Genomic DNA, 16,926 nt, shown 5'->3' with positions numbered 1-16,926 from the left:
TACACTATTACTTTTAGGTGTACAACATATTATACATATATAGATTCAACATCTATATACCTTATGATATGATCACCACAATAAGTCTAATAACCATCTACTACCACACAAAGTAATTACGATATCATTGACCACACTTCCTATGCTACTACACATTACATCCCCATGACTTATTAATTTTATAACTGGACATTTGTATTTCTTATTCCCCTTCACTTTTTTTTATTTTTCCACATCCCCATCCTCTCTGGCAATCATCAATTTGTTCTCTGTATCTATAAGTCTGTTTCTGTTCTGTTTTGTTTGTTTGTTTGTTTTGTTTTGTTTTTTGATTCCACATATGAGTGCAGTCATGCAGTATTTGTCTTTCTCTCTGACTTCTTTCACTTAGCATAATACTCCCTAGGTCCAAGTCTCAAATGGCAAGGTTTTGTTTGTTTGTTTGTTTTTTTAATGCCTGAGCAATATTCCATTGTATATATCTACCACCTCTTCTTTATCCATTCATCTATTGTTGGACACCTAAGTTGCTTCCATATCAGGGCTATTGTAAATAATGCTGCAATAAACATAGGGATGCATATATATTTTTGATTTAGTGTTTCCATTTCCTTTGAATAAAATACCCAGGAGTGGCATTGCTGCATCAAATGGTAGTTCTATTTTTAATATTTTGAGGAAACTTTATACTGTTTTACATAGTGGTGCACCAATTTGCAACCCTACCAATAGTGTGCAAAGGTTCCCTTTTTTCCACATCCTCGCCAGCACTCATCATTTGTTGATGTTTTGTTTATAGCCATTCTGACAGGTATGAGATGACTCACCGTGGTTTTGATTTTATTCCCCTGATGATTAATGATGTTGAGCATCTTTTCATATGTTTGTTGGCCATCTATATGTCCTCTCTGGATAGTCAGCTGTTTTTTCCTAGGGTTTCTCAAGTGCAAGTCCTTTCTTGTGCTTTTGAGTCAATGCAGTGGTTGACTTATTTTGTTTGGTTAAGTCTCACATTCCATTTGTGGCTTTGGGATGTAAATTAAAAGGGTCCAAGGGAAAAAGTATCTCCCTACCCACACCCCCACCCAAAAAAGAAAATATCCCCCAAAGAAGTGATTGTACTTTGGTACAGAGCCATTTGCACACAAACTGTTGACTTGCCTGTTCCAAGATACAGGCTGTTCTCCTGGGTTAGCCTTAGGCCTGCTTCCATCTGCCTTCTCTTTGGAATTCAGAGGTTTTTCAGGGCCAACCTTTTCTGCTATCCATGACTTTCAATGGAGCCTGGTCCTGGCTCATATCAATTTCCAGAACTGAACAGCATGACTTTTCATTAAATGTAAATAAGGATGAGTCAAAGAAACTTGTGCTGACTAAACCTTAAGATGACTGGGTGGTCAATAAATTCAAGATAGGAAATGCCTACTTGGGACAGGCTTTTAAGAGAACTGTGATTATGTTTCTTTAACAAAATCAAAACTTGATGGAAACTCAGGGAACATTTTGCCTAACCCAGGTGATAAAATCAAAGTCATAATTTTTTTCTTGTTTAAATGAGATGAGAGAGTCTGGGAAAGATGAGAGTGAACTGGGAGAAACATGGAGATCTGTGTTTGGAACATGGGGAAATATACATAGCAATCAGAAAAAACAATATTGATTGTCACTATTTTAACTACATTTTGTAATTTGACTACTTTTTTGGGAAATAGAATTTTGTCTAGACTATTGGATAATTTCTGGAAAAATAACTAATTTCCCCACATACGATCATCAACTTCCATTTATGCTTTGATCAAATGCTATTTGGCTAATATATTGCAGTATTGGTTTAAGGTATTTGTCTTTTGTTATTGTGTTAATTATTGTGTTAATTATAGGGTTGTTAATTATAGGGTTGATAAGTAAACTAAGTGAAAATCGGAGGGAGAAATGTTGGAGAAGGGGTTCAAGTCATTTATGGATAGCTGGCTGCAAAAGTATTCTTCTTTTGTAGCGGAGGGCATGTGTTTGTGATGAACACAGCAGCTGCCATCATGACTCCACCATCAAAGAATATACTAAACCCTCAAACCCTTCACTTTAGCAGCAAGATAAATAATCAGAAAGGCAGGAGTACAGTGGAATATTACTCAGCACAAAAGTTTGTAATTTTGATGTAGTCCAATGTACCTATTGTTTTCTTTTGTCGCCTGTACTCGTGGTGCCATATCCAAAAAGTCATTGCCAAATCTAATGTCATGAAGCTTTTCCCTCCATATTTTCTTCTAAGAGTTTTATAGTTTTAGTTCTTTAGGTCTTTGATTCATTTAGAGTTAATTTTTGTACATAGTATATATAAGGTAAAAGTCTAACTTCATTTTTGCATATGGCTATTTAGTTTTTCCAACACCATTTATTGAAAAGACTATCCTTTCCCCTACGAAATGGTGTTGGCACCTTCATCAAAAATCTTTTGACCATATATGTGAAGGTTTATTTCTGGGCAGAACACTACACTCTATTTTATTTCATTGGTCTAGGTGTCTATCTTTATGCCAGTACCACGTTGTTTTATTATAGCTTTGTAATAAGTTTTGAAATCAGTAAGTGTGAGACCTCCAACTTATTCTTGGTTAAGATTGTTTTGGTTATTCAGCCTCCCTTGAAATTCCAAATGAATTTTAGGATGAATTTTTTTTTATTATTTCTGTAAAAATCATCCTTGGGATTTTAATAGGGATCACATCAATACCGTAGATCTCTTTAGGTAATATTAACATCTTAATAATATTAAGTCTTCCAATCCATGAACACAGGATGTCTTTCCATTTTTTTGTGTGTCTTTCTTTCAGTAACATTTTGTAGTTTTTAATGTACAAGTATTTTGCCTCATTGGTTAAGTTAATTTCTAAGTATTTTATTCTTTTTGACAATATTGTAAATGGAATTGTCTTCTTAGCTTCCTTTCGGGATTATGTATAGTTAGTGTATTGGAACACGACTGAACTTTTTGTGTTGATTTTGTATCCTGTGATGGCTGAATTTGTTTATTAGTTCTAACAGTTTTTTGGTGTGAAATCTTTAGGGTTTTCTACATATAAAAATCATGTCATCTGTGAACAGAGATAATTCTACTTCTTTTCCGATTTGGATGCTTTTTATTTTTTCTTTTTGACCAACTGCTCTGGCTAGAACTTTTAGTATTATATTGAATAGAAATAATGAAAGCAAGCATCCTTGTCTCATTCCTGATCTTAAAGGAAAAGCTTTCAGTCTTTCACCATCAAGTATAAGGTTTGTTGTGGGTTTTCCATATATGGCTTTAATTTTGTTGAGGTATATTTTTCTATTCCTAGTTTGTTGAATGGAGAATAGTTTTGTTTTGTTTTTTTATAAACTAACTTATTTTGGGTACTTATTGTGTCAGGCATATGGATCAGTTAATTTGATGTTTCCAAGGGTCTTTGGGGTAGGGCCTATTGTCCCTATTTTACTGACAAAGCAACTAAGGCTCAAAGAAGTTTTATAGTTCGTCCAAGGTCACACAGCTACCAAGTGATAAAACTGGGTAGAATTTGAGAGTGCCAAATCCTAACCACTAGACCACCAGTGAAAAAATGGGTAGAATTTGAAACCGGAGTCTGTGTTCCTGATTGTACTCTGTTTATGACACTACTTAAAGTTCCACTCTTAGACATGTCTCAAACACAAGTCTGGAAGTTTGTGGATCCTAATGTGTGAGCTTAAAGACTGGATGGTGAATAGGGAAAGAAGACCACTGCATGAAGGAAGGCCCGGCTTATCATAAAGAGAAGTAATGCTTCACTTGGCTGGAACAGCTCTGATCTGCTTACTTATAGGCACCTAACCTAGGATTATAGAAGGAAGTTAAATTTAAAGCCAGCAACACTGATGCATATGATTTAGCTTCTTCATTTGCTTTTCAAAAGGGATGTCTTTTTTGCAAAAGCCAACAGGAAGACTCTATAAAAACTCAACTGTTTATGGAACATCTTTACTTTTAACTCAAGAAAAGTTAACGAATTAACAGCTCTTCCATAGAGATTCGATTTGAGAAAAAAACTTACTAAGACCTTGAAAAGCTGTTATGTAAAGAAAATGTTAGGAGAGATGTACTAGCACATGAATATGAAAGCAAGCAAGGAAAAAAAAACCCAAACAATAAATGTATCCTCTGGAGCAGGGGAGGAAAGGAGGTTTATTGTCGTTCCAGGCCTGATGCCTGGGTGGCAGATGATAGAGGGTTGTAGTGAGAGGGAGCAACACAAAGTGTTGTGAACACACAGGGCCTACAGCAAATGCTTGGATTTCATTCCTGACTTTGCCACTGACTTGCTGGGTGATCTTGTACAAGAAACTCGACATTTCTTACCTCAGCTTTCTCATCTACAAAAGGGAAATAATTATAACATCTACCTCACTGGGTTGTTGTGAAAGTGTACTGAGTTATTCTTATAAAATGGTTAGAACAATGCCTGACATGAAGCTTAAGTGTACCGAGTGTTGACTCTTAGAGAAAAGAAGGCCTGTGAAGGCATGAGGGAGGAGCAGCAAGTGAGCCTGGAAACTGCTCAGTAAATGTTGCTTGAACAAAGATACTTGTCATCCTGTTCTTGAGCAATCGAGGAGGGAAACTATAGCCTTCAAAGAACTTGTCTTTTAACTCACCTTCACCTCCGGAGATGCTTAGATCTTATTTTGTATGTAGTCAGGATTCAGGAGACCTGTTTTGGAGTTGCCTGGTTCTGTGATAGCCACATGAACTTTGAAAGGACAAAGCTCTCTTATGAAACACCAGGCAAGAGAGTGTGTACCAAGGGCAACCTAGGCATGCCTGAGACCAGGCCTGTGATATGAAAGAATAAACCCCAGGCAGCTGGGAACATTTCCATGCTACAACTCAAAGGCACAAAGTAGAAATGAGTTTTCTTACCAGATATGAAGATACTTCAGGCAGAGGGAGGTGTTCGTGCTGCCTCTTTCCAGCTCAGTCTCACGTGGATCTCACTGACACAGACCCATCCTCTGTGACTGCCATGTTCATGCCGTTCTCTGGACAATCGAGGTCTTTTAAACTCTTTTCCTTTCTTTGCAGTCTGCTCCTTCTGTCTAGAACACCTTTTTCTCCTTATCTATTTCTTAGATTACGGCTCAGCTCCTCTGTGAGCCTTTCCTTGACCTATTGCCCCAGGGAGATTAAGTGTCTTCTTCATTGGCTCTCTAAGGACATGATATATACATATCTGTATTTCTTCAACATGCGTTTGTCATACACCCCTATGCCAGGCCTTGGTCCAGCTTTAAGGGAAAGTCACAGACCCACTTGTAGAGAGATGATTTCAATGACTAATAAGTCAGAGTTCACAGTATCATTACCTTCTGAGCCATAACTCTTGTTGTGGACCCAATTGGATTCAGATAGTGAGGCCTTGCTGCATTGTAATTAACCATTGATTTGCCTGTCTCCTCTGAGGGCCATGAACTTCTCAAGCATAGATATGACTTATTTTCCAATGTCCAGTTGAGCACTTGACATTATGGAGAAATATTGAGCTCAGCTGAGAGATGGGGAGAAGGGACAGAGCCATCAATAGAAACTGAGGAGAGACCAGGGAGGAAAGAGGAAAACCAGGTGAAGTGTGGTGTCCTGGATCTCAGGAAACAAAGTATATTAAGGAGGGAGTGATCAGCTGTGTCAAATTCTGATAGGTCAAGTAAGATGAAGACTGAAAATGCACTATAAGGTTTATCAGTGGTTATTGGTGGCCTTGACAGGAGCACTTACAAAGGAGTGGTGGGGCAAAGACTGATTGAAATGCATTTAAGAAAAAATGGGAAAAGAGAAACCAGAGATGGCATGTATGGGCCACTCTTTCAAAGAGTGATCAATATAGGGAAACAAAGAAATGGGGTGGCATTTGGAGAGGAAATTAGTGAGTCAAGAGAAGTTTTCTTTCTTGCTTGTTTGCCATATATATATATAATATATATTACATATATATGTATTATATATATGTAATATATAGAAATAACAGTATCTTTGTCTGTTGATGGGCTGGCTTGAGCCGGAGAGAGGGAATTGAGTGTGATCAAAGAGAGGACCTGCTACATGGGCAGAAGGAAGTGTTGGCTCTAGACAGGCACATAGAATTCTTTGCTGTGGACAGGTAAAAAGGCTGGATATGTGACATTGTAGACATTGGTTGAGTAAGCGATGCGGTGCTGCTGGACGTGGTGGAAGTTCCCTTCAGAATGCTTCAATTTTCTTAGTCAAATAGGAAGCAACATCATTAACTCAAAGTGGGGTGGGGGGAGTTGTAGAGGTTTGAAGAGTTGCCCAAGTGAGTGAGAGAGAATGGACTAAGAAAGTATACTATGATTACTGGACAGCAGTCTGGGCCTAACAGAAGTTTATTAATTTAAATACAAATCAGCTTAGTTGTTCTTTAGCCATATTCAGCTGTGTTGGATTCAACCAGAGTTGTGGTTTGGCTGAGTGAGTACACTTTTTTTTTGAAATAGGCAAGTGAGTCAAATATAAACAAATGAGTCATTAAAACAATTGCCCTTGGAATTTAAGTTGGATAAAAATCAGAGTGAATGTATTATGATGAGGGTCAGTGAAGAGGCAGTAAAACCAATTTGAGTGCAGATCCTGGTGGGATTTAAAAATATTTACTGGAAGGAATGAGCTGGAAAAATAGTCAAGGACTAAGATTCACGAATCAAAGATTGCAGAGGCTTCTGCAGCCCAGAAAGAAACAGTTCCAGGGTGCCTGTGTTTGCTGTCAAGAGTGAGGGAGATCCTGTGAGACTCTTACTGAGCTCAGTAGATTGAGGGAAATCACCACTGAAGAGACACTTCTCTGGCACGTGCCACCCCCCATCCTTTCAGAAGGTTTACCAATTCAGAGTAAGTTTGTTCTGGACCCAGAAAGAGAGAAGAAATTAGTTGAAATTTAAATAACTGTCAAGCTGAAAGATTATTTGCTTTAAAAGTAGATGTCGAAGGCAGTATTCTTGAGGCTGTACGTGCCTTGAATCTTGACTTTTTTCTCTCAGAGATGATGGTCACACGTGCTACCTGCATGCATAGATGTACAATTCCTAGCTATATAACTGTACCCCTCTTTTTCCTCATAATCTCTAAAAGAAAGAAAGAAAGAAAGAAAGAAAGAAAGAAAGAAAGAAAGAAAGAAAGAAAGAAAGAAAGAAAGAAAGAAAAGAAGGAAGGAAATACTGGATTATAATCAAATGAGACTGATGTCGGTGAGATAAGTCTGCCTCTTCCTATAGTTTTATAATTAAACTCTTTGTAAGCTTTGATATCTTACCTACTTTTTTATTAACCAATGTCTTGACACTCCAGCAACTAAATACAGCACATGCTGCATTTCCAGGGCCTGTAGGCTGAAAGTGTAAATCACTGGCCCAGGAAACAGGGTAGTGGATGTTATTAAATGACACCTCAGCTAGGTAAGTGACTCTGGGAAGCAGTTTTAGGGGTAAATGGGTTGCAATTTACAAAGCTGTAGAAGAAAAGGAGGAAGAGAAAGAAGAAGAAGAAGAAGAAGAAGAAGAAGAAGAAGAAGAAGAAGAGGAGGAGGAGGAGGAGGAGGAGGAGGAGGAGGAGGAGGAGGAGGAGGAGGAGGAGGAGGAGGAGGAGGAGGAGGAAGAGGAGGAGGAGGAGGAGGAGGAGGAGGAAGAGGAGGAGGAGGAGGAGGAGGCGGAGAGGAGGAGGAGGAGGAGGAGGAGGAAAAGAACAAGCAGAAGAGGAGGAAGTGGAGGTGAAAGGGAGAAAGAGGAGATGAAAGGAAAGTAGGAGACAAAAGGAGATCAGTCCTGATCCTAATCCTGACATACATTCAATCAGCCCAGACATCTGCCCTCCTTACAACTGACAAGGTGGGGGACAGCCACTCCTGCTCAGGTGGAGGACACCCACGGGGACTGCCACCTCCAGACTTGCTTTGAGTTTAAAATTAACTACCCTTCCCTGTGTTCACTTTTTAGGAGTTAAGGATTTATAGGCTAAGAAAGTGGCATCTTGAACAATATATGCCTTTGGCTCCACACTTCCCCTGACCTCCTACCAATTACAGAGTTTTCTGCTCAGATGAGAAAAGACAAGGGGTCTGGTCTTGGTACTGTGTCAGCACAAACTTGGCCAGGAGATATTTGCTGGTTCTTATGTGCTCAGCACCACTGAGGGCTCCTGGGAAGGACTAAAATATTTTCTAATGTATATTAAACACGTTCACATATTTATGGCATCATTCCTTTTCTCAAAAAGTTTACAACTTGCTTGAAAGAACAAGCATGTTAAATAAGTACATTAAGTGTTAATCGTTAGGGGTAAGTACGAAAAGATCTTGAACAGGAAGGATCATGGGCTAGAATTATCTTAAGAGTGTCAGGTGGCCTTTACAGAAAAAGCTGTCAAGAGCTGTAAAAGGCTTTGCCTGCCCATCTCAAAAGGAAGATATTTTACTTTCCTCAAACAGATATAGCTCCAGGCCTGAAATATTCTTTTTCTGTAGCAGTGAGCCTGGGACCCAAGCTATTGATGAGAAGATTACAGGGTCAGACAGAAAATATTAATTCCTTATTTTCTTTTCAAAATTTAGAATAGTAGAAATATGAATAGAAGGAAACTGCAAGATAACTACAGAGTGAATTACAAAGAAAGCAGAAGTTTAGCCAAGTCCTTATTCCTCTCCCCAACCACTCCGGTCTTTCCCCCACCATGTCCTGTCCCTGGTCCTTGAGAAAGTAAATATCACCTTGAACTGTGAAAGCAAATTTTTGCCAAATCTCTAGCTGAATGTTTCAACAAAGGATATGCTGCAACTGTAAATTGTCTTTAAAATCCCTTTCTTTGAGCAACTTCTGCATTGTCATTTATTGGGAAACTGTGTTCTCTAAAAGCATAGACTATCAAATACTTTGTTGTTTAAAATTATATCGGTAAGAATGAATATCCTATTCTTGCCTCTGAGTCACTTTGACACAGAAACAGCTTCAATATATGACTCAGATGCAGAGCTTCAAATAAGGAATTGCTAGTTTCAACATTTCACAGCTATCTTAACTGTACTACCTAAAGAAACAGACTGTGAGTCCACTTTGCAGTTCAGACCTAAGGACCTTTCTACACAGCCCTGCTCTGCTTGGAGCCTATCAAAATATCACTTCACTCCTAAATCCTATACTAAACTCTTTGGTGAGATTATGTATGGGTTCCCTGGTGTATGGTCTCCCTCATGGCAATAGGTCAAAAGACCTGGCTTTGTTGGACTACAGGTTGTTTTAGGTCTCAGGCTGATTGAGCTAGGACACCTTTTAGCTTCAAGACCCTCTGTGGGGTTTTTGTTCTTCACGCCTCAGAACACTTACTCAGGATGCTGGCTGGCCCAGAGGCCTGTGCTAGGTTGGTGCGAGGATAAAAGAGTAAAGACCTGAAAAGACAAATGAAGGGAATGTGTAAAACTTGCGTGTGGAAACTGACTGTAGCTGGTCTCAATGGTCTGCTTTGGAATTTCACACTGGAAACAGTAATACTTGGCTCTCTCCTTAGAGTTGGTTAGATTCATATAGTGTCTGTGAACCTAATTCCTTGGCCTGCCTCAAAACTTCTCCTCACAGCTGATAGGTAGGAAACGACACCCAGGAAATCACAAATCATGCCTTAGTAATTGGAATATAGATATGACTTGATTGCCTGATACTAAGACTTTTGAAAAATAAAACTTCTTAGGAATGTCCCTGGATTCAGTGGGAAGTTTATAGAGATAAATACACACAACAAGAAAAAAGAAAGCTCTCATGTAAACAATGTAACATTACACCTCAAAGAATGAGAAAAAGAACAAACTAAGCCCAAAGTTAGCAGAAAAAAGGAAATAACAAAGATCAGAACAGATAAATGAAACATAGACCAAACAATAGAAAAGATTTTTAAAAAAGTGCTGGTTTACTGAAAAGATAAACAAAATTGACAAAGGACAGGTAGACTAAGAAAAAAAGGAAAAGACATATAAATAAAATCAGAAATGAAAGAAGAGATAGTATAGCTGATAGCACAAGAATACAAAGAATGATAAGAGATTACTATGAACAATTATATACCAACAAATTGGATAACCTAGAAGAAATGGATAATTTCCTAGAAACATACAGCCTATGAAGATTGAATCATGAAGAAATAGAATTTAAAACAGATCAATAATGAGTAAGGAGATTAAATCAGTAATCAAAAATTCAAAACAAAGAAAAACCAAGGACCAAGTGGCTTTTCTGGTGAATTCTACCAAACAATTAAAGGAGAATTAATGCCAGTCTTTCTCAAAATCTTCCAAAAATTGAAGAGGGGGGAACACTTCCAAAATCATTCCGTGAGGCCAGCATTACCCTGATAAGGACACTATAAGAAAAGAAAGGTACCGACCAAAATCCCTGATGAATATATGTCCAAAAGTTCTCAACAAAATATTAGCACACTGAATTCAATAGCACATTAAAAGGATTATACTCATGATCAAATCAGATTTATCCCTGAAATGCAAAGATGGTTGAACATATGCAAATTAATAAATGCGATATACTACATTAAGACTAAAAAAGTAAATTTATATGACACCTCAATAGATGCAGAAAAAAGCACTTGACAAAATTCAAGATCATTTTATAATAAAAGCACCAAAGTACGTATAGAAGGATCATACTTTAACATAAGATATGCCATATATGACAAGCTGACAGCACTTATATTCAATGGTGAAAGACTGAAAGATGGAGAATGTTTAGAGATGGGCAATGATCAGGAGTTCAGTTCACTAAAGGTTAAATTTGGGTTTCCCCCAGACATTCAAGTGGAAATGTAAAGAAGGCTACTAGAAATTTGAGTCTGGAGCCCAGGAGAGAGTTATGGGTTGGAAATATAAATGTACATACCCTGGATGTCCAAGAGTTGAGTCCTGGGGACACATTGCATTAAAGATCTGGGAAAAGTGGAGGAACCAGCAAAAGAAACTGAGAGAAAACATTGAGATAAGAGGAAATAAATTCCAAGAGAGGGGTGTCCTAGAAGCCAAGGGAAATGGGTGTATCAAGAAGGAGGGAAACAACCCCTGTCTGACTGACCTTCGGCAGGGCCAGTAATACCATATTTTCTCGGGTGGGCATCGCTGGGGTCTCAGCCTGGCCTATGCGGCCACGATGGATCCAAGTTTGAAATATGGCAACTTTGAAAGATATTACCAGGCAACTAAAGTCAATCAAAAACATCCAGAAAATTACCAAGGTCTATGAAAATAGTAGCAGCAGCAAAATATTCCTGAGCTGAGAGGGAGTTGAAACCAACTTACGTGTATGGAACAGGATCTTTGGCTCTGCATGAAAAAGCTGATATTAAGGTGCCTGAGGACAAGAAGAAGCATTTTCTTATCAGTGTGTCCTCAGATAGAGGGCTTTGTGGTGCAATCCATTCCTCAGTTGCTAAACAGGTGAAAAGTGAGGTGGCTACACTTTTTTTTCTTGGGAAAGAAATTAAGATTGTTGGAGTTGATGATAAAATTAGGGATATACTTCATAGGACTCATTCTGTCTGATCGGTTTCTGGTGACAAAAAAGTGGAAAGAAAATCCCCTAATTTTGGAGTTGCATTAGTCATTGCCCTGGAATTATTAAATTCTGGATATGAATTTGATAAAGTATCTATCATCTTTAATTGATTCAGGTCTGTCATTTCCTACAAGACAGAAGCAAAGCCCATCTTTTTCCTTAATATCATTACGAGTGCTGAGAGCGTGATGATATTGATGCTGATATGCTGCAGAATTACCCAGAAGACAATCTGGCCAGCATCATCTACTGTTCTCTAAAGGAATCCGCCATGGGTGAGCAAAGTGCTAGGATGATGGCCACAGACGACGCTAGCAAGAATGCTTCTGAGACGATTGACAAACTGAATTTGACTTTTAATTGCACTCGCTAGGCTGTCATCACAAAAGAGATGATTGAAATCATCTCTGGTGCTGCAGCTCTGGATTAATAAAAATCGAGTTTCATCCTCAGACAAGAGGTAAAGAAGGAAAATTCAGCCGCTTGATTTCGTTTTTAGCTTGACTGCTGTCCTGGTCAGAATAAATTAATGGTCCATTGTTTAAATTACAAAAGACAGCAAGGTGTTTGTAAATTATCTTACAATAAACAACTTATGATAAGAAAAAAAAGAGAGAAAGTGGTCAAAGCTTCAATGTGAAACAGGGTGAGGCTTGAGAATTAACCCTTGGATGTAGAAGGAGAAGGTATTGGACACTTCAATAAAAGCAGTTTGGGAAGAGTGGTGAGTGTGGGTGCACAACTGAAGATACTCTAATAGAAAATAGGAAGAGGGGTAAGAGACAGTGAGTATAGACAAGTCCGTAGAGGAATTCTGTGGCAAGCAGAATAAGATTTAGTAGTGGTGAGGGGATGGCAAGATGGGAGAAGTAAGTAGTGGAGAACAAAAGATTAATGATTTAGGAGAGAAAGAGGGTAGAATTACTGGAGAGGTATGCTGAATAGGCCAAAGGAGATATGCTCTATTACACGAATGGATGGTTTGTGTTTATATAGAGGGAAGGCTGTGCTCATGCAAATGATGGTAGGTAGTGCTATAAATGTGCAATTCCTGGCAGTGTTAATTGCCACTCTTTTCCTTCATTTTTATCATTTTTATTTAAAAACTGTATAGGAATGTGAGTGACCCATTGAGAGTTAGGTCACAGATGATCTTGACTCCTTTCTAATATTTTATTGGAAGGGAAAATGTACAACCTTTGCAACTCAAATATTACTTTAGTAAATTACTGTACTCTCCCCATGACTTTTGACACAGTCTGGTGCTTGTACACACCATGAATGAGAATTGCTGACGTGGGCAATATGCAGGGTAAACTGGCTCAGGTGGCTGGGTTCTGGCAGTAGATAGTAACTCAGGGAAACGTGTCTGGGAAAACAGATTGCAATTCACACACACACACACACACACACACACACACACACACACACACACAAGGGTGGTCTTACAGTTCACATACATTCATCGTCTCACAATGCCTGGTCTTCTTACAACCCTTATTACCCAAAAAACTGCAAGAAAGGAATTTTCACTGTTAGTTCATGAGGATGACTCTGTTGAAAAGGAGGCAACAATCCATAAATGTTGTCACTCCCCCCCATCCCCGCCTACAGCACCTGGTCTTCCTAGGTGGTCTCCCATCCAAGTACTAACCAAGCCTGACCCTGCTTAGCAGCCAAGATCAGATGGGATCGGGCTCGTTCAGGGTGGCGTGGCCATAAACCCAAAAGTTGTCAAATATATTAGGCCACACTGCAGCAAACCAAGATTTAATACCTAATCTAATTATAGTTTCAACTTTCCCCAGGAATGTAAGTCAATCTAGAATTTCCTGTTCAGCACTAGGAGGTAATATGCTGATAGATCCTTTCCTGTTTCCCTTAGGAGGGTGACCTTGCTTGAAACAATGCATTTTTTTTTTTTTACTAATAAATTACTTTTTTTCATCCCCTCTCTGTCTTTAAAAAACTCCTTTTTTGCAGCTTGAAGGAGCTCTTTTTTATTTGCTAGATGGGCTACTTCCCGGTTCATAACTCGTTCAATAAATCCAATTTTATCTTTAAAATTTACCCACTTGAATTATTGTTATTTAAAAGCCCTCAGGTAGCTACTTCTAAGATCAGTTATATTTTTTCTTTTATAATAATTAAACTCCCTATTTTCATTTTTAGAACTTTGGGGCTGTGTGTGTGTGTGTGTGTGTGTGTGTGTATTACCAGAACAAGTATCTACCACAACTTGTGCCCTTGGCTCAACACCCCAACAGAAGGCCCTCCCCACTACAGATAGCCTTATTCTCAAAAGGAAGAGAGTGAGGGATTGGCATTGCAGCTGTGCCAGCAGACACTACACAGAGGATGCTCACTGATTATCTGCCGATGCTGTCTAGTCTCTTAGGAGAGCATATGTATAAATACTACATGTGTAAATGTCTTTTAAGGCATCAGTCCTCCTCTCAAGGGATTTAAAATTGTGTGCCATAAAAGTTGTATCAGGAAAAGGGAATATATTGCTAATTATTACTACCAAGCCTAAGTATCAAAAGAGTTAGAAAAGTATGTGTACCTAGATTTTCAGAGAAGGCTTTATGCTAGGAGTTCACCTTGAGAGTAACGGCTCTGATTCAGCAATGCAGAAAGAAGAAAAAGCTGACCCTGGGAAACCACGGGCATCAGCAGTCCCCAAGTGCATCAGATTTAGCTCCCGAACTTTAAGTGGCTTATTTTGAAATGCTTGGGGGTTGGGGGAGTCTTGAGGCTTGAATCTTTCATTAACACATCCAGAGTTGTCCTTGGAAGAGCCAAGGAAGGCCCTTTTACATTTTTCTCTAATTATTATTATAGGAGAGAAAAGGGAAGGTAAAACTTTGCAGGAGACACAGTTCCTGAGGCCTAAGGAATTTTCAGGTATTGATGGAATTGCTTCATGCAACAAAAAGTCTTTATTCATTCCTGGATCTTGAAATAAAATGTCCATATAAAACTTATTGAAATAAATTACCAAATATGTATCCATCTCATTAATGGTTTATTGTTCTGTAAACAATGCAGGGGTTAAAATTTCCCACATCAACAGAATTCCTGTGTGATGATTAGGTACAAAGCAATAGGTAATCACCGATTAAGACAAATCATGGATAGTTGGGATAGTTTTACTTTTAACTCAATTTTTAAGTAAAACTTTATTTTAAAATAAAACTATTTTGAAAATAAATAAAACTTTATTTTGAAATTCGCCTTATTTTTAACTAAGAAAAAAATGTTTTTTCTTTTTTCTTTTCTATGTGAGTATGGATGCGTTTCAGTGCATTTGGTATAATGTGTGGGGCAAGGCCTCCACAGTAACATCCCGAGAGTCCAGGCCGAAGCAAGGCTATATTTCATCCTCTTTTTGGGGGCTTCAGTAACTATGAAACTCAGAAAAAAATTTAACTAGTTTTCTTGTCGAGTTTAAACTAGAAAATGATGCTGCTCTCAGCAATTGTGAACAAGCATTTTTTGCCAGAGCCACAAAGGAAGACATTTAACTTTCCCCTCAGAAAAAGGGGCCCATGCCTTACACAAAACTGATGATGGAGTGTTGGCTTCCTCCAGTGCTGCCAGGGACAGAAGCCACTGGGAATGGGAAGTCCCACAGCGTGGGCAGGATCGGGAGGGCTCTGCAAGGAAAAAACATGCAGGAGAACTTGAGAATGAATTACAGAGAAAACAGTGGCTCCTTCATGGTGAGTTCTTGCCCAGGTGCATTCTTGCTTCTTCCAGGTGAGTGCAAGGATGGAAGAGAGTCAATACTAACAGCTACTAGTCTTCAGGATGCTCACTGCAGCTGCCGTGGGTGAATACTCCACTTCCAGATCCCAAATGGTCTGCCTTGGACTGGGAAATTGAGCTGCTGCCTTGCCAAAGGTCAGATACTTGCTTAGGCTCACAGGAAGGAAACTCTTATTGCTGCTTGCCTGGGCTTCCTCAGAAACTCTTCTCGGGGCTGATAAGAGGGGACAACACACAGAGATGCTGCTCAGTTCTTGGTGACCAGAGTCTGGGTATAACTTGATCTCACCTATTTTCTTACAATTACCTCATCACAAATTTACCCATGGACACTAGTTGAACAATATATTTCCAGAAACTTCCCTGAGTACAGTGGTCTTTCTGATGCACATGATCTGGTGACTTGAAAAAAAAACCAGCTTATACTGTTTCAGGAAAAGACATGTACAGTGCCACAGAGGCAGCATAATGGCATCCTGCCCTAAAGGAACTGGAGTTAACATTTTCACTCTGAATTTTCAGAGGCTACCACACCTGCAAATTAGAGTTTCTACACCATAGTCACCTCTTTCTTTTCCCTCGTCGCCTCTCTATTCTTCAACTATTTTCCCTCCAGACACAATCTTTTACCTGTTAAACCTATCTTCTCACTGTCAGTAAACTTCCTTTTTCCTTCCTGATACATATATATTCTATACAACCTGATTTTTTTCAGGGCAGGCCCACATATAAATATTTATTCACTAATTTTATGAGTGAGTCTTCATGTAATGAAAACATATTCCTAATATATTTCTAACCTGATCCCCAAGACTTTTCACCTGCTACCTTACCTGGTAATTCTAAAACATTGAGGACAAAGCATCGTGTTAAATAGACAGAATCCTCCTGGCCATACCTCTGTTCCCCATGCGCTCTTTCACCCACTGGGTGGCTGCAGTGATGCCCTCTGTCTTGGTGACGTCCAGAATCACTGTCTCCAGCCTGTCTGATGTCAGGCCCCTCAGCTGCTCGGCCTCCTTCTCCATCAAACACACGGCCAGCACCCTTAGGCCTCGCAGGTCTAGCTGCCTGGCCAGCAGGTTCCCAAAGCCCGGGTCACAGCCCGTGATGAAGATGTACTTGTCTTGGAGGTGGCTCATCACCTGCCTCTCCCTGTACCAGCGCAGAAGGTAGTACAGGCCTACGGTAATCACCAGGTACAGCCACATGGTGAGGGGAACTCCTTCCCCTTCAAAAGAAAGGGAAGAGCTTTCATTTTATTTCTTCTTTTTTTTTAGCCAGTATCTATTGAATATTTACAAGGTTCCAGGCATCACACTAGGTGCTGAGGACTCCATATTAACTAAAATTTGATCCTACCCTCAAGGAGCCACAGTCTAGAGAGGGGAGCCGGGGAGGTAACCAAACAAATGCAGTGCAGTGTAGTGGGTACCATTAACAGAAGTACGGACACAGTCTAATGAGACTGCAAAAATAAAAAAAAAAAAAGGATGACCCACTGCCTATAAAGACAGTAACAGCTTCCAG

General features: G+C 39.2%; 2 pseudogenes; one reads left to right on the top strand and one right to left on the bottom strand.

The window, feature by feature from the left end:
* Positions 1–11,167: 11,167 nt before the first annotated feature.
* LOC107521219 lies at positions 11,168–12,055 on the top strand (annotated as a pseudogene).
* A 1,175-nt stretch (positions 12,056–13,230) lies between these two features.
* LOC118614625 lies at positions 13,231–13,349 on the bottom strand (annotated as a pseudogene).
* Between the last annotated feature and the right edge of the window lie 3,577 nt (positions 13,350–16,926).

The sequence above is a fragment of the Rousettus aegyptiacus genome, unplaced genomic scaffold (assembly GCF_014176215.1).
Source record: "Rousettus aegyptiacus isolate mRouAeg1 unplaced genomic scaffold, mRouAeg1.p scaffold_m13_p_2, whole genome shotgun sequence".
NCBI classification, from domain to species: domain Eukaryota; kingdom Metazoa; phylum Chordata; class Mammalia; order Chiroptera; family Pteropodidae; genus Rousettus; species Rousettus aegyptiacus.
The sequence above is the reverse complement of the archived record's forward strand: the minus strand, read 5'-3'. Positions and strand labels throughout refer to the sequence as shown.